Genomic DNA, 16,522 nt, shown 5'->3' with positions numbered 1-16,522 from the left:
AAAGCAAGTCACAATGATGATACATGCACTTGTGAATATAGCACATTGATGTGTGGCCACATACACATGACAACATCTAATTTCCCTTTACAATAGTAAGGAAGAAGTGACCCAAGTGTATCCTGCAGGCAGGGCCATGGAAAGGGCAAATGGCCATATGTGTTCATAGCACCATAGGCATATCTCCATATAACCACATCTAGAAACATGCACCCCTGACAGTCCAACATAAAATCATGCAACACGTACATGCACATGTTGCTGAGGATCAAGCAGCAATGCATTCACTTCGAACCCCAGCAAATTCCATGATGAGATGCCATGTATGGTCCATCATTCGGTGGCCTGGCAGGTCGCAGTGTTGTACCAGATAGCCAAATGCACTAAATTACCGTAACCATACATCCATACACACATGTGTCGTTCCCTGCTGCTGAGTCTGGATGATGCAATCATCATACACAATTGAACAACCCACAGAGGAGGTGTGCATGAATGTACCTCACATGCCCACAACATCTCCATCTTGCAACTGTTCCTGTCTGAGGCTTTGCTGTCAGCATCTCACATTGCATGCACATGAGTATACATTGTCACCAAAAGGTGACAGAGCTCATTCCTATACCTGTCCACATCACAGGTGTCTCCCATCAAATGCTCCCAGTGTCGGCATGAGGCTGCATGCCATTTGAGAACTGTGCAACACACATACTGTGAAAATAACCAACCTGCTCAATTCAGGCATAACCATGCAGGACACACAAACTCTGTGTGAAAAGTTCACTATGTGAGCACTCATCAGCAGCTTGAATACTTGCCTGCAGGTCTGGGACCTGGGCATGAATGGCTGGGTTTATCCTCGCCAGGACCTGGAAGTGAATGGGTGACACCCGATTGCAGCCTGCAGAGTTAACCTCCATGGAAGCACATGCCTTGATGGCTGCTTTTGCATTCATCTGGCTCTGAATCCTGAGGTCATCCCAGCACGTTTTAGCATTGTCCACTGTATGGACTGCCAACCCCTTCATGTGGATGTCTGCCCAGATTGTCTGACACCCACATGTCCCAAGCTGCTTCTGTGGATCGAAGAGGGCATCATAATGGGCCAGGACCTGCTCTCCCAGGATGCCAACTTCACCCTGCCAGAACGCACACATACTCCTGATCTCCCAACCACCACACCTACCGCTAAGAAGCAGCCATCATACGAGTGCCACACCAGCTGCACACATATCCGGTGCACACATGCACCTTATGACTCTCTCTCTCTCTCTACTGACTTGAACCACGGTTCCCGAGGGCGTTCAACCTACCAGCTCCTTGAGATCATACCAATGATACATAAGGCGCTATATAAATGCAAAGTAACATAACATAACATAACATCAGTGATGTTGACAGCCCTCAGCCTTGCCTTGGGGGTGCTGGTTGATGTTCCAGACCTGGTTAACCTGAGGCTGGTGGGGTGGAGCTGGGCCCGTATGATGTATGCTGTGGAGCTATGGTGGTGGTTTTGAGGAGTAGAAGTCCTAATATGGCAGATGTTGTTGTCACAGAGACTGGCAGGAGAGACACAGGAGAACAGGAATGGGAATAGCAGGCACACCAAGGCAGTGCTAGTGGTCAGTAGCCATTGACACATTACCAGGCAGCATGTGATGTTGAGGTATGGAGGCAATATATGGGTGGAGGAAGCAAGATATGGCAAAAGGCAGCAGTAACACGAAGGAACATATGTCTACCGTTCATGCACAAGGCAGCAGTGTGCAAGTCAAAGAAAACACCCTATATGTGTAGATTCCACTCAGCACACACACAGCGCACATGTATGTGTTTACGTCTGTAAATAATGTTCCCTGCTGTATCCTGAGGTGGCATAGCTTAGGGGGTACGAGGATGGGGAAGAGGGCAGAAGAAGGGTTCACCGGCTCAGCTTTTTGGTGAATCTACAGGTGTCCCTGCACCACCAAATGCAGCTGGCGGCCAGTGGATATGGATGAGCGATGATGCCAGTGACAGGTTGCATGCGGGTTTGTTCCAGACGGAATTGGCCGTGGTTGTCCCAAAAATGTTTGAGTGATGATGATTCCACAATTGATATGTCAATTATGTAGTGGTTGTGCACACTGGTCATATCCATGTTGCACTCTCTTCACACATTGTAAGGATGCATGTCAGCGTGTTCAATAACAAATCTAAACTTCACAAATGTGGTGAAGGGGCTGATGGCGATTCTGCCAACACAAATGCCTGCATGCATGTCAAGTAGTGGCATGGAGGAAGTTGAGTAGGGGCAAAGCAATTTATCATGGAACTCCATCCATCCACTGTTGGATCTTCCGCTTTCATACATGCATGTATATATGTATGGTTGCCTACTCCTCCAATATATGACTTGATGCAGGACCTAATATGCACCGACATTGTTGCACAGAGCATTGACTGTTAGTCACCTGTGCCTTCCACATTTCAGAATGCCCAGTTTCAATGTCTGATGTATGAGTGGCTGGCACCATTGTGTCTATGTATTTGAATTCACATACGCATGTCCAACTGGGTAGGTAGGCCTCTGGATCTTGTTGTCTGACTTTGTGCAGGTGAGGACTCCCCAACCCTCAATCACACCTTTGCCACTGGAACGTTCCCCTCTCCCCTTAAGCACTCTCTTATGCACCCCCTTCTAAAGAAGCCCTCAGCCAATCCTTCCTCCCCAGCTAACTATCGCCTGATCTCCATGACTCCTTTCCTGGGCAAACTCTTGGAAAAGCTGGCCACCTCCCAGCTTAAGAAATCAGAGTTCGGGAGGATATCTCGCGCTCACACCAACAACTTATTGTAAACCCTATTATCACTAGTGCTACAATTCTTCTGAATAGGTACAAAAATTCCTCAAGTTACATAACAGTTGTCAAATATATTATTTAATTTTGACTTTCAAAGTGTAAAACAGCCGACACGTGTTTCGACCTTTGGTCGTTATCAAGGCTGCACAAATCATTACATTCATTCAATATATCATAAAAAAGAAAGAGAAAATTCAAGAAACCATACCATATAGTGCCAACATGTCAGATCAGGATATGGGAAAATTCACGCCATAAGCAAGATATAAAATGAAAATTCAAAGAAAAATAAACAAAAGGCAATAGTTTAGTTTTTCCACAAAGAAAAAAATAAATAAATAAATAAATACATTAGTTCTGTGTGTTCAACATGGTACCCAATTATCATCTGATTATATAATAATACTCAACCCCAATATATTAGTTACACAAATTACTGGTTATCACCCTGTGACGCCATTCCAACATGACCAGAGAGTATGTGAATATTCCAAATACATCATTGGACAATAGAGTTGCAACTTACCCTCTCTATATCAATAGGTTATATCTTCTGTCTCTGTATAGTAGACCCTTTAGGTTAAAATTGAGTAATATGAATTACATAAGCGTTTTATCCCATATTGTAACATAAATTAAAAAATAAAATGTTCACCAACCTGAAAGTCTATGTTCCTAACATGCCATATGTTCCAATGGTCTTAACATTCCAAAATTTTTTGTCCAATATTGGCTTTCTCCTACAAAAAATATATGTATTATGGTAGGAGAAAGCCAATATTGGACAAGGACAAAAAATTTTGGAATGTTAAGACCATTGGAACATATGGCATGTTAGGAACATAGACTTTCAGGTTGGTGAACATTTTATTTTTTAATTTATGTTACAATATGGGATAAAACGCTTATGTAATTCATATTACTCAATTTTAACCTAAAGGGTCTACTATACAGAGACAGAAGATATAACCTATTGATATAGAGAGGGTAAGTTGCAACTCTATTGTCCAATGATGTATTTGGAATATTCACATACTCTCTGGTCATGTTGGAATGGCGTCACAGGGTGATAACCAGTAATTTGTGTAACTAATATATTGGGGTTGAGTATTATTATATAATCAGATGATAATTGGGTACCATGTTGAACACACAGAATTAATGTATTTATTTATTTATTTATTTATTTTTTTCTTTGTGGAAAAACTAAACTATTGCCTTTTGTTTATTTTTCTTTGAATTTTCATTTTATATCTTGCTTATGGCGTGAATTTTCCCATATCCTGATCTGACATGTTGGCACTATATGGTATGGTTTCTTGAATTTTCTCTTTCTTTTTTATGATATATTGAATGAATGTAATGATTTGTGCAGCCTTAATAACGACCAAAGGTCGAAACACGTGTCGGCTGTTTTACACTTTGAAAGTCAAAATTAAATAATATATTTGACAACTGTTATGTAACTTGAGGAATTTTTGTACCTATTCAGAAGAATTGTAGCACTAGTGATAATAGGGTTTACAATAAGTTGTTGGTGTGAGCGCGAGATATCCTCCCGAACTCTGATTTCTTTGTCTACTTTGTACAAACTTTGTGGGAAGTTTGAGGGAGTGATATCACTTGCTGCCGACCCCTCCGTATTTTTATTATATATATTTTTTGAAATTTGAGAGTGGAAAAGAGCGCACGCAATTTGTTAGCGATCCCACAACTTTTTGTATTTCACCTCCCAGCTTAATCTACATACTGAATCTGTTGCTTGCCTCCATGACCTCCAGTCTGGTTTCAGAGCTGGCAGAAGCATGGAAACTGCTTTCCTGAACACCTGTGAAGACTTCCTCTCGGGTCCTGACTTTGCAACAACCTTGGCATTACCGATCAGGTCCTGGCCTGCTTGACCTCCTTTCTCACAGATTGACACTCTCATTTCCAATTGGGGTCTTTCTTCTATTCTATCTCTCTTTCTATTTATGGTGTTCCAGATGGGTCTAATCTCTCTCCCTGGCTCTTCAACTACACCTGGCACATCTTGCCCAATACATTGCTACTTTACGCTCCAATTTTCAATGTTATCCAGATGACACTCAGCTGTCTTTCAGGCTCCTCTCAGCCAGCTCTTCCTCTTTCCTCTTCTATCACACCAGACTGTCTGGCCACAATTTAGGAATGGTGTGCTGCCAGTAAGACTGAGATCCTCCTCATTGGGACAACCGCTGCCTCCATTCCTCTCTCTCTCTCTGGCCGACCACTCTGGGCCCTCTTCCTACACCTTCCTGTGAGGCTAAGAACCTTGGTGTCATCTTCAACTCCACCATCTCCTTCTCTCCTCACATCTCTAATGTCTCTAAGAAGTCGAACTATCAGCTACACTTCCTCAGAGGTATTCTTTGTTTTCTCACTTTCCCCGAGAAGCCCACTGTCTTCAGAGCTCTTGTCCTCTCTAGGCTGGACTAATGCAACAGCCTCTTTCTAAATCTTCCTGCCTCTACTCTTCAACCTTTACAACTTATCCAGAACAGAACTGCGAGATGTGTCCTTGGCCTCAAGCCCCGGGATTATATCTCTACAGCTCTGAAATAGCTTCACTGCTCAACGCTTGTACTTATCTTAGGCTTGGGGAGCTTTCCACACCGTCCCCGAGCGAGTAGCTGAAGGCAGATCCTCACAACGCAGCGAACGCTTCAAGAGCTGGCCACTTTCTGAACATGGTTAGATAGACCACCCGAGTCTCACCACTGCACCCGCGTGTTACCAACTGTTCCTGACATTCTCCCTAGTCCAGCTCCTGTAAAGTCCTGATTCACGTCCTGCCCGTGCCCCCAAGGGTGTAACAATCAGCTTGGAGCATGGTAAGGTGTGGAGCTTTTCAGGACTTGGCGGCATGTGCACAAGCCACATTGCCACTGGGAATCTTTCGACCTGAAGTTCCCAGCCATCTGTTTGCCTGACGCTATGCAGGCAAGGGCTTGTTATTCCAATTCTTGTGGCTGTATCCACACACAGCTCCACAACTCCTCACAGTACCTCCGCTCGTAGGGCCCTTCCAAGGGCCTTGTTTAGTTGGATGTCCCTTCTGAAACAGTTTCATTAGTTTTGGTGCATGCACTGCCTCAGCTGGTTCCCAGGAGCGATCTTCTGGTCCATATTCCTTCGAGTCCACCAACGATTCCTTGAAACCAAAATACCTTGCACTTAATATCCTTCTTGCCCATCTGCATGATGATTGGTGACTTCACAGATCGGATCCCCGGTGCTACAGGTTTAATTAGAAATATATGAAGTACATGATGTAATTTCAAAGCTCCAGGAAATGTTTAATTCACTGCAGAGTCAGAAATACATTTAACAATCTCATAGGGCCCAATGAAGTGCAGCAAAAGCATACATGCTGTCACCATTTAAATTTTCTGTGAGGACTACCCCACCCTCTGTCCGACCATATACTTTGGGGATTCCTGTCTCTGTGGATCTATATACCTCTTAAAGATGCCTTTAGCACTTTCTAGGTTTTGGCATGCCCTATGACTGATGTCCCTAAGCACATGTTCACTCCATGAGTGCTGGCATCTTTACTATCGTCGGAATGTCTTGTGATACCATGTTTTGTTCTCAGTGACATGCCTAATGAGGCATGTGCTGAGATGTTATAAGGGAATCCAGCAACCAAGAGAGCTTTTACCCAAGAAATCATACCTTCAGACAGTTAGCACCTCAAATATTGCCCCATGGTCCAATTCACCCTTTATTTTTGAGTGTCTGTTTGAGGGTGGTAAATGGTAGATAGCACAAAGTTGATTCCTAGCAACTGCAGAAGACTCATCAGAACCGAGAGGTAAATTGCAGATCACAATCCGAAATAAACATGTGTGGCAACCCATGTAATTGTACAATGTTTTGCAAGAATAACTGCTAACTGGCCAGCACTGCCAATACCAATACAGTGAATGAAATGCATCGGTTAAGAAAAGTAATCCACCACCATCCTAATGGTGTCATGCTTTTTGTATTCGGGTAATTCGGTCACAAAATCCATTGATATATGCAACCAAGGCCCCTTGGGTGTAGGTAATAGATGTAATAACCCACGCATCTTTACATGATCAGCCATGTTCCTTATAGAAATATGCTGATTTATACTCAGTCACCAAATGTATTTTCCTAACTTCTGCCATGTTTTATGTTCACGTGCATGCCCCGCCAGCAGGGACTTATGATACCACATCAATTCCTTCTCCTGTAATTGAACAGTGGGGAGAAACAATCTGTTTGCATGGGTGGCAAACCCTTCTGTATATGAATTTAAACAAAATCTGTGTAGCTCCGTTGATTGTCTCAGGCGGATCAATTGAATAACTTACTATCACAACTCCTTTGTTCTTAGGGGTCTATGAATAATTGGTCTGACAAAGCTCAACCACTTCTTGTAAAAAAAGAAAAAAACATGTTTTAATTTTGTATCAATTCAATGGTATTTCACTTATACCCCTTTACTGATTAGGCCTGTTGTCTTAGAATGGCATGGTTGGGCAGGATGGCAATGCAGAGGGCAGGTCCTGCAGCGTTGTGAAGCCGTGTCTCAGTGATGGGTAGGATACCAATGTTGTGAGTCGACAGAACATCAAAGATGTCTGAAGCATGGGCAACAAGTGAGAGGGTGTTAAGAGGGTGTTAATAAGGGAACAATGGATATTGGGTGGGTGTGTGGAGGGTGGGGTGCTCAGGGGGGGTCAAGAGAGGAGCCTGAGCTGAGGTAAAGACTGAGACACCAGGTGGCCTGATCCGAGTGCATATGCATAGATTACGCATAAGAAAGGAAGGGCCTAGGGAGTGAGGGGGGTGGCAGAGCTGTTTTGTCAGTGCCAAGGTGTGGATGTGTAGGTATATTGGCATGCAAGAAGTGTGAGGGCATGATAGTGAAGAGCTGCCTATTAAGCGGTGCAGAGGATCTGCCTTTTCCGGGCTGTTGAGGTGTCTCTTCCAAGATGTTAGGACTGCTGGAGTGGCTGAGGATGTAAGCTGGGGTGGCAGTTTAGATATGAGAGGTGGTAGGAAGTAGGTGGGGAGAGGTAGTGGGATAAGAGGGGTGCAGCTCAGGTGAAGGCATTGTTTTAGGCATTTGTATCCACCATTAGACAAATGCTTACCTTTGGAGCTGGAGCTATGGGTAAGGTGAGGAGGCAGCATGTACGTACGACAATTATGCCTGAAAGCATCCTCAGGCGGTGCAGAAAACAGTAGAGTGGCAGTCAGGTGGGCTTGCTGCACTAGGTTAGAGGATGGTAGGATCTGACATTGGCTGGGTTGTGAATCTGTGCCAAGTGGAGTGGTGTAGATGGAAGGTGACAGATTGTGGCAGGTTGTTTTCAGGACCCAATCACCACTGGGTAGTGCTGGCGAGAGTAGATCTCTGGTGCAGGGCAGTGCAAAAAAGGTAGGAGCTGCTCACAAGAGCGTCTTTGGCCCACCATTGACCGGACAGGCTTGCTTGGCCTTAGGTCTCAGCCTGGGCTTGGCTGTATGCATCTAGGCAGGCATAGGGAATCACTTTGGTGGCAGCAATTTTTACATGTCAATGCTAAATATTTTCAACAATGTTCCTTGATGCACATAATGGACTTCTCAATGGTGTTACCTCAGCAAGCGGCATCTTTGCATTCGCCAAAGTGTTAGAGGCCGATGGCATGTATCTGGAAGCAGGTGAGAGACTTGCAGGTCCCGTTTCCGCTGAGGGGGATTCCTTGCCATGACAGCTGTGTCAGCTGATTGCTGGGGGTGTATGTCGGGCCTGCAGGCTTGCTAGGCCTTAGCTCTCAGCCTTGGTATTCAGCCAGCTCTGCCTGCCGGCTCTGCCCATTGGCCGAGCAGGAATGCTGAAATGGAGGGCTTGGCTGTATACATCTAGGCAGGCCAAGGGAAACATTTTGGTTGTGGCCGTTTTTACATGGCAAGGCACAATATTTTCAGATATGTTCCTGGATCATTGCAGTCGTCACAGTGTCGGAGGCTGATGCCATGAATCTGAAAGCACATGAGAGACATGCGTATGGATTTTTCATAACAGTTACAATTCCAGGGTGGTCTGGTGGACTGCTACAGCCTCCCACATACAGATGAACATTCCATTGCACATTGATGTGTATCTGTGAAGTCTGTCCGACAGACTCCTTGAGCTGGTCCAACCAAATGTCCAATGTAATTTCAATTGTTTTGCATGATCCATTTGCTACACTCCCTGCTAGGAACCCCACCAAAGCACCCTATTTCCACGCAAGTCCCCATTCGCTCTGCTGGACACTCACCCTCCTAGCACCAATGTGCATGCCCAGTGTTAGGTGGAGGTGGTGAGGGTGGTGAGGGATTCACAACAGCAGTAACTCCAGGTAAGGTTGTGAACTGTCTTTCATTTTCTTGGCCGGTGAAATATGCATCCCAATGGTGGCATGATGTGGCACACATTCTTACAATCAAGTCTTTTGAAATTGAAGTACTCATAGTTCTGCTGAGCTTGTATACAACAGGTCCCTGAAGAATTAGAGGCCCGTCCCCCTAGGCGTTCAGATTCCAGAACTGGGCTCTGTGCACCCCGGGGGCAGCACCCTTGGGAAACCCTCTTGGGGCAAAAAACCCAACTGGTCGAGATGAGGCTGGACAGGCGGTCGAGGTACTGGAAGGCTCTCAGAATTACAGCTATAGTCCAGGTGCCAGGAGTAGTGGAGAGCAGACACGGAATACGCTATTACAGGGTCCAGCTGTAGACAGGGTGCAGGACGGAAGATGCTGGAAGTATGGTGGAGGTCTTACAGAGCACCTCAAGAAGCAAGGCAAATGCAACTGAGTGCTGCAGAGAGGACGCTGCAAGGAGGTGGTTTCCCAAAAGGAGAGGGGAACACCTAGGCAGGAAAGGAGCCTGATGTTGGTGAAGGAATCAACCGTGTGGGCTGCATGGCAGCTTGAAATAATAAAAAAATGCACCCGCAGTGTAGAAAGAAGTTTGGTCGATGAAGAGAAAGCGACCGAGAAGGGGGCGTGGCAGCTGGATTGACCGGGCTGTTGCACAGCAGAATGAAGACGGATGCCACAAAAAGAAGACGGCGTCCGAAACGAAAGTAAAGTAAGCAAAGGAAAACACGCAGAAAACAAAAGACTGTGAAATGACAGAATCAGGAGAGTAGGAATATAGAACAGGAAGGATAAGTAGAATAACAGCACAAAGCAGAGGAAGAAAGGAATTAACAAGTGGACAGAATGAAGGGGTTGGAGCAATAACTGCAAACTCGAAGGAAAGCAAGTAGCAGAATGCTTAGCCAAAAACGGGCGAGTAGCAACGCGCTTACCTGTTCTCCTTCAATGCAGTTATAGGAATGAGAGGCACCAAAAACACAGACTCCGTCCTCCTAAACGGAAGACTAGACCTGTTGCCACAGTTTTCTGTGATGCAACCAAGTAACCACAATCTTGGTTTCCATCGATTATAGCCTGGATGGTGCAATCTACATTGCTTCCATAAGGACCGGCAGGTTCCTCTAACACACATAGGGTTTGCATGCAAAATGTGATCTGGTGATGATTGGTTTATGGTCAATGTCACTGAAGATGTGAGTTGTCCTACATGATTGTGTGTGTGCATGTCTCCTTGATCAGCTATGCTTGTGCTTTGTCTAACTTTTTACAAATGTTTTTGTTGAGGGCTGATGCAGTAGCTTCTTTCTTGTGTGGCATTGCATTTGTACTCATGTCATGTTAGATGTGCATGTCGTAACAACTCCATGATCAGATGTTGACTCACATATGGGGGATGTGTTAATTTACTGATAGACCTCTGCATTTTGGGCTTCTTTTGTGTGGTATTTCCACATGTACTCATTGGAAAGGGTTTGGGCTCTCTGTAGAAGTGTGATGTGGGCCGTTTGGGAGTTATTTAAACAGCCTCTTTCAGTTCCAAATCCACCCCTGTGCATGATGCATGGGCATGCAAAACACCTGACTCTCACAATCCTCGTAGGTGGATGATCCAGATGGCAAGTATGAATGTGGATGATGTGTGGGGTATGCAGTGCGTTGCTGGTGGGGTACTGGTGTCGGAGGCCTAATTCTCTTTCTCATGTGTCATGTGTAATGTTGCAGCTGTGTTCCCATTGATATGACCAAGGAACTGTTAATAGTGAGGGATGTGTAACCCTGCATCATTTTTTATGTTTCTGTATCCTGTGAGTGGCTAGATATCTTTCTGGAAGATTTGGTTTGCATCTTCATGATCGGACACGGGACATGTTGAGGGAATCAGAGACATGCATGGGGAGGGCAGGTGGGCAGCGGTTGCTTTTCGCCATTGCAGGAGCGTTTACATTGCAGTGGTGTTGGTGAGCAGGAGTGGCAGCAATCATGCAGAGGGACCCAGCATGAAGATGGCAATCCAGTGAGCCATTTTTGTTGCACTTATGGTATGGGACTCAGGAACACATGTGATGGATCCATTATGCCAGAGGCTGGCTTAGAAATGTCTGACTTTTTGGCCATGTGACATGGACGATTTGCTTCCAAATTGACATGTGTGTGGCTGTGGTTTGTGCATTTTATGGCAAGGTTATTAATGAGGTTGCTGTGTACTTTGATTATTATGGAGCAAACACAATTTGGCAATCCAAGAGAGGCATTCTCTAGGTGTTGTTAGAGGCAAGCTGGTTTAGCCCGATTGCATTATTGAAGGCCATCAGGGATGTGGCCTTACTGTGTGCATTGCACAGGGGTTGCAAAACATGTGGTTTGTACTAGTTGGTTGCATGTGTCCCTGGACCCTTTCTCCTGCTGAGCAATTGGGTGATAACTGTGGATGAGGGAGGAAGCCCTCCTGCATCTCTACTCCTATGCCACGGTGTATATCAATGTTATGCAGGACACACCATGCCAGATTTTGAATACTATTGGGGGTTGCAAATAGCAATATGTCACATTAGTGGTCAAGGGAGTGGATGTGTGACATAAGCACTCTGAATGTGCGCTCCACTATAGCGCTAGTGGCTATTTGTACTGTGTTGTATCGTGCCTCAGCTGTGCTGGCTGGATTCCAGATCAGTGTTAACAGGAATGTTGAGAGTGGGTAGGCACCGTCCCCTGCAAAGCAGTGTATGGTTATCTTTTGCATGTATTGTTATTTATTGTGTTTCTGTGTGCCTTGTGACTGCTTGAGTGTGCATGATGTTGCCTTTGACAGGGCCTGGTATATGGGTGAATGGTACAAGATGTAGCTGTTATGCATGCATCCTAGGAAATTGGCATTGACATGAATAATGTGTCCCTTGGCATCACAAATCACCTCCACTTTGATGGAATGCCAATGTTTTCTGTTGTAATAGATGTGCTCCATCGCAGGGGGTGGGATGCAGCGCTACATTGGTGGTCCCAGGAGTCCAGGAAAGTGTGCAAATGCATAGAATTCCTGGCACAATCTTTGCTTTAGTAATACAGTACAACGGTGTCTATAATATGTCTTACCAACAAATCTCTCTTTTTAACTATGTTGCATGCATCTCACACATACCTACGGGCTGTCCCTATGTAGAAGATCACCCTGTCCCTGCCTATGTAGGGTCTCTCCCTAGGCTGCGGATAGTGTATCACCTATCTAACATGGATAGCAGAGAAACTCTCCCTATCAAACCTTCTTTCATACAGTTATGATTTTTTATATAAAAAACAAATGATATGGTCTTGATTGTATTGTGCCTGTTGCAAAAAATACAAAGAGCGGTGCTTGGAAACAGACAAAACTATTGCAGGAACATATTCACAAAGATTATGCCTATGCACTCATGAAGTATGTATGTATACTTTGACATCACCTTAGGCAATCGTTTGCACTGCTTTTTCACACAAGAAGTGTTAGTACATCTCTTTACTTGCATGAAAAGAAGTTATAAACACTGTCTCCTTCAATCCCCAATTCTAGAGTCAAAGTACATTTCAAAATGCTTACTTTTAGTGGTTCCATGTATACAATGTGATTTACGAGAATTAGGTTGAAACCAATGGACTTTTATAGTTTGTTTTGCCACCTGCACCTACCATCCTTTTGTACTACCGTTCTGCTTCCCGGGACTCTTAAGTCTTCTTCCTATCTATGATGAAATCCAGGAACCCAGCTTATTGCTGGGTGCTTGTACTCTGGACCTAAAAAGGCTCCAGGTTGTGCAGAACTGGGCTGTGAGAGTCGTCTTTGGGATCTCCAGGCGAGATCATGTGGCGGAAGCCAGGTGCTCCCTCCACTGGCTGCCTATAGAAACAAGGATTGAGTTCAGGATCCTGGTCCTCACTTTTAAGTGTAGAATGCAAAAGATGCCATCCTACCTGCAGCTCCACTTCAAGAAGAAAGTTATTTCTAGAACTTTGAGATCTAGGTCACAAAACATCTTGGTGCAACCCAGATCTAGAACATCAAAAGCCGAGAATGGAGCGTTTGCACTGAAAGCACCCATTCTGTGGAATCAACTGGCAGGTTAGATGCGTAACCATAAGTTGCTACTAACCTTTAAGAAAGATTTGAAAACACTACTATTCATTTGACAAGTATTATCTGGTAGTACCTCAGACTACATAGTCCTCACTTAGGTCCCTCTGTGTTTCCCTGTCTCAGATGCTCCAGCGCCCGTAGTCTTTAGTTAAATGTTATGTTCTCCACGCCTTCATGCCTATGGGTCTATAGTGAGAATTATAAATGCTATGTAATGTAATGCAATCTATATCCCGCACGCAACCGCAATCAAACATGTGACCCTTCTCCTTACTAACCCTGATAAATGGCACTATAACAGTGCCAAGATCGTTCATATGCCCAGTTTGTTTTTTTATTCAGGCCAGTCACTCTCCTTTGTCATAGGCTGGAATTCTTCCTCCCATCTTGGTTTGATTTTGGAACTCGTCAGTTGCATACTCTCCCACTTCTTAATCTTCCCTCCCAAGATCTACCAGGGAATTCCTGTCATCCACTCCATGATGCTTCCTTTTTGGACCCATGAGCCTTGCATACTTTTTTTACTATGGCTCTCTGCTTTTCCTGTCCCATCCAGCTTTCTAAATTCTAAAATATCTTCTAGATTGCAAGTCACATTAAAGCATATGTAAGATGTTATTTCTTAACGTACTGTTGTTTGTCAGTGATGCTTCAGTGTATTGTATTTCCCCAAAAAAGGAGACAGTGGGCCTCATTATAGGTGTGGCGGTCCGGAAACAACAGTGGCGGTATGCATACCGGCACCATTTCTTTCCAGACCAGCAAACTATGGGTTTGCCTGCCAGAGCCGCTGTGCCCAACAGGTCTGACCCTGCCAGGCACAGCGGGCACAGTAGGCAAGCCATCACCAAAGCACCAGTGCTTCCGTCGTCCCCATTCCCATATATGGGAATGGGGACTTAAAATGTGCGGGCGCCTGACTTCCCGGAGGGCCGGTACATAATTACAGGTCCGGCAGCAATCTGCCGGTAGCACCGGCACGGTAACCGTCAGACCCGTAATAACTCCCAGTGTGTTATGAGACAAATTTCTGTTCTTCAGTTCGGAGTCAAAGGCAGAGGGAAATAGCTGAGTATTCAATGCTCCTCTGAACTTCATAAGATCTGGTTTCTGAAGGTGTGTGTATGTACGTGCACGCATTCCCACCCATATGTTCCTTGACTGGAGAATAGCAAGCACATTTTTGTAGCCGACCTTCGGCTTCTGGTCAGTAGAGAGGAGTGCGAAGGAACACTCTGTAAAGATGGAAGATTTTATTCTCAGGCAAAGAGTTTTGTAGCCTATAGCGTGATTTATATGGAGCCAGACTATGGGCCTCATTGCGAGTTTGCCGGAACAGTAACAACAGTACTGGTAAGTTTGCTGGTACCGTTGTTACCATACTGGCAAACTACGAGTACTGATCGCAGGTGCCTTTGCAGCCACCAGGACTGACCTGGTGGCCGTACCGGCACCCGCAACCAGAAAATGATAGTAGCACTGGTACCATTATAACGGTACCGGTGTTACCACCTTCCCCGTTTCCATTGAGCCCTGTGGGGCTCAAATGCGAATGGAGAAGAATTTTTTCCGCGCCCAGAAAAGGGCAATTACCGGGTCCGGCAAGGTCATAATGACCTGTTAATTGCCCTTTTCTGGGTGCCAGAAAAAAATGAATACCGGCTGCAGCCGTGCCTGTACTACAGGCTTGGCTACCGCCAGCCTCGTAATGAGGCCCTATGGATTACAATGCCAGGAAAGACAATGTCTCACCTTGGCCGGGGATGAGGCGCGCTTTCATGGTTAATTTGGCAGCTCATCCATTAATCACAATACATAGCTTCAGGAATACACAAAACTGATCATGAATGTCATCTCTATGGTCAGTGATCATCTTTTTAAGAGGGCTTCATTTGACACTAATGTCTTTACGATATTTTCAAAAGACACCCGATTTGCATGCAAACAGTCCCTTTAATGCACATGTTTTAAACAATCCTTGTGAACATTTTAATTCTGAAAACCAGAGTTGACATCTTATAATTGATGAAATTATTATGTACCAAGCAGTTTGCCTGCTTAATTTTACATGTTCCAGTTGGAGATTTATAACAAGTTACAGTGACCTCTAACTGTCGCGAGTGTGGTAGACGCACTAACAATTTCATTACACTCTTAACTTTGCTGTGGAAATGATGGCAACATAATTATACAGGAACAGCCATTACTCGTGTCCCAATATTCTCCTTGATTGTCTATCAGCGGAGTTCACCTTTTTATAGAAAAGTGAATCAGTACATTTGAAAACTTGCTGCTTAGAATGCTTATGGCTAATTATGCATGGCCACAGTTATTCATAACTGTTGTGTTGCTTGGTGAAGTCTCAAAGTTGAAATTGCATGCACCTCCACTATTTCAGCAAGCGTTTTGCAATGTTTTTATGTCTTCCTAAAAAGTCTGATTTTTTTTGTCAAATGTCATTGGTTCTCATTTTTGTTCAAAAGAGAAATGGAAATTGCACAGAGTGCACCGGCTCAGTTTGAACTTTCGTGCAACATACTTCCCTTTGTGCAATATTCATAATTTCCAACACTCAGTGAAAATATAATATCCTCAACAGGGCAATGACATTTTAACACTTTGTTTGCATTGCGTTTCAGAAAAAAGTGGAAGTGGAAACGTTTCCCACAATTAATGTTTGCATTTGGGTGGAAGACCATTTCAACAAAAAGGAAAAAATTGTGAAGGTGCATGCAATTTCAACTTTCAGACTTCACAAACCAACAACACTCCCTGACAAGTCACATTTTTCATATCACCCACTGGAAACAAAACACCCTGGTTTACAAATCAATAACCACCGAGAAACACAACAGCACAGATATCATTTGCTCCTGGTTCTATCAGCACTGACAGTTAACTACAACTCATTGCCCTTTCTCTCTCTCCCTCTAGCCAACCCCTCTGCCACTTTCCCTTTCTGATCTACAAGTTTTCTGGTGAGCATGCAAAATACAGCTGTGAGCATGGTCAGTATATATGCTAACGGCATAACATGGCCACACTTTGGAACTTAGAACGATCTCCCTAACATGCACGCACTGTCTAGACAAGATGAGACTTTAGCCAACAGAAGTATCCTCCTGAATTCCATACACAGTATTTTACATGCTTCAGCTTTAGACAGAAG

Source organism: Ambystoma mexicanum, chromosome 5q (assembly GCF_040938575.1).
Source record: "Ambystoma mexicanum isolate Mex_15411 chromosome 5q, UKY_AmexF1_1, whole genome shotgun sequence".
Lineage (NCBI taxonomy): Eukaryota > Metazoa > Chordata > Amphibia > Caudata > Ambystomatidae > Ambystoma > Ambystoma mexicanum.
The sequence above is the reverse complement of the archived record's forward strand: the minus strand, read 5'-3'. Positions refer to the sequence as shown.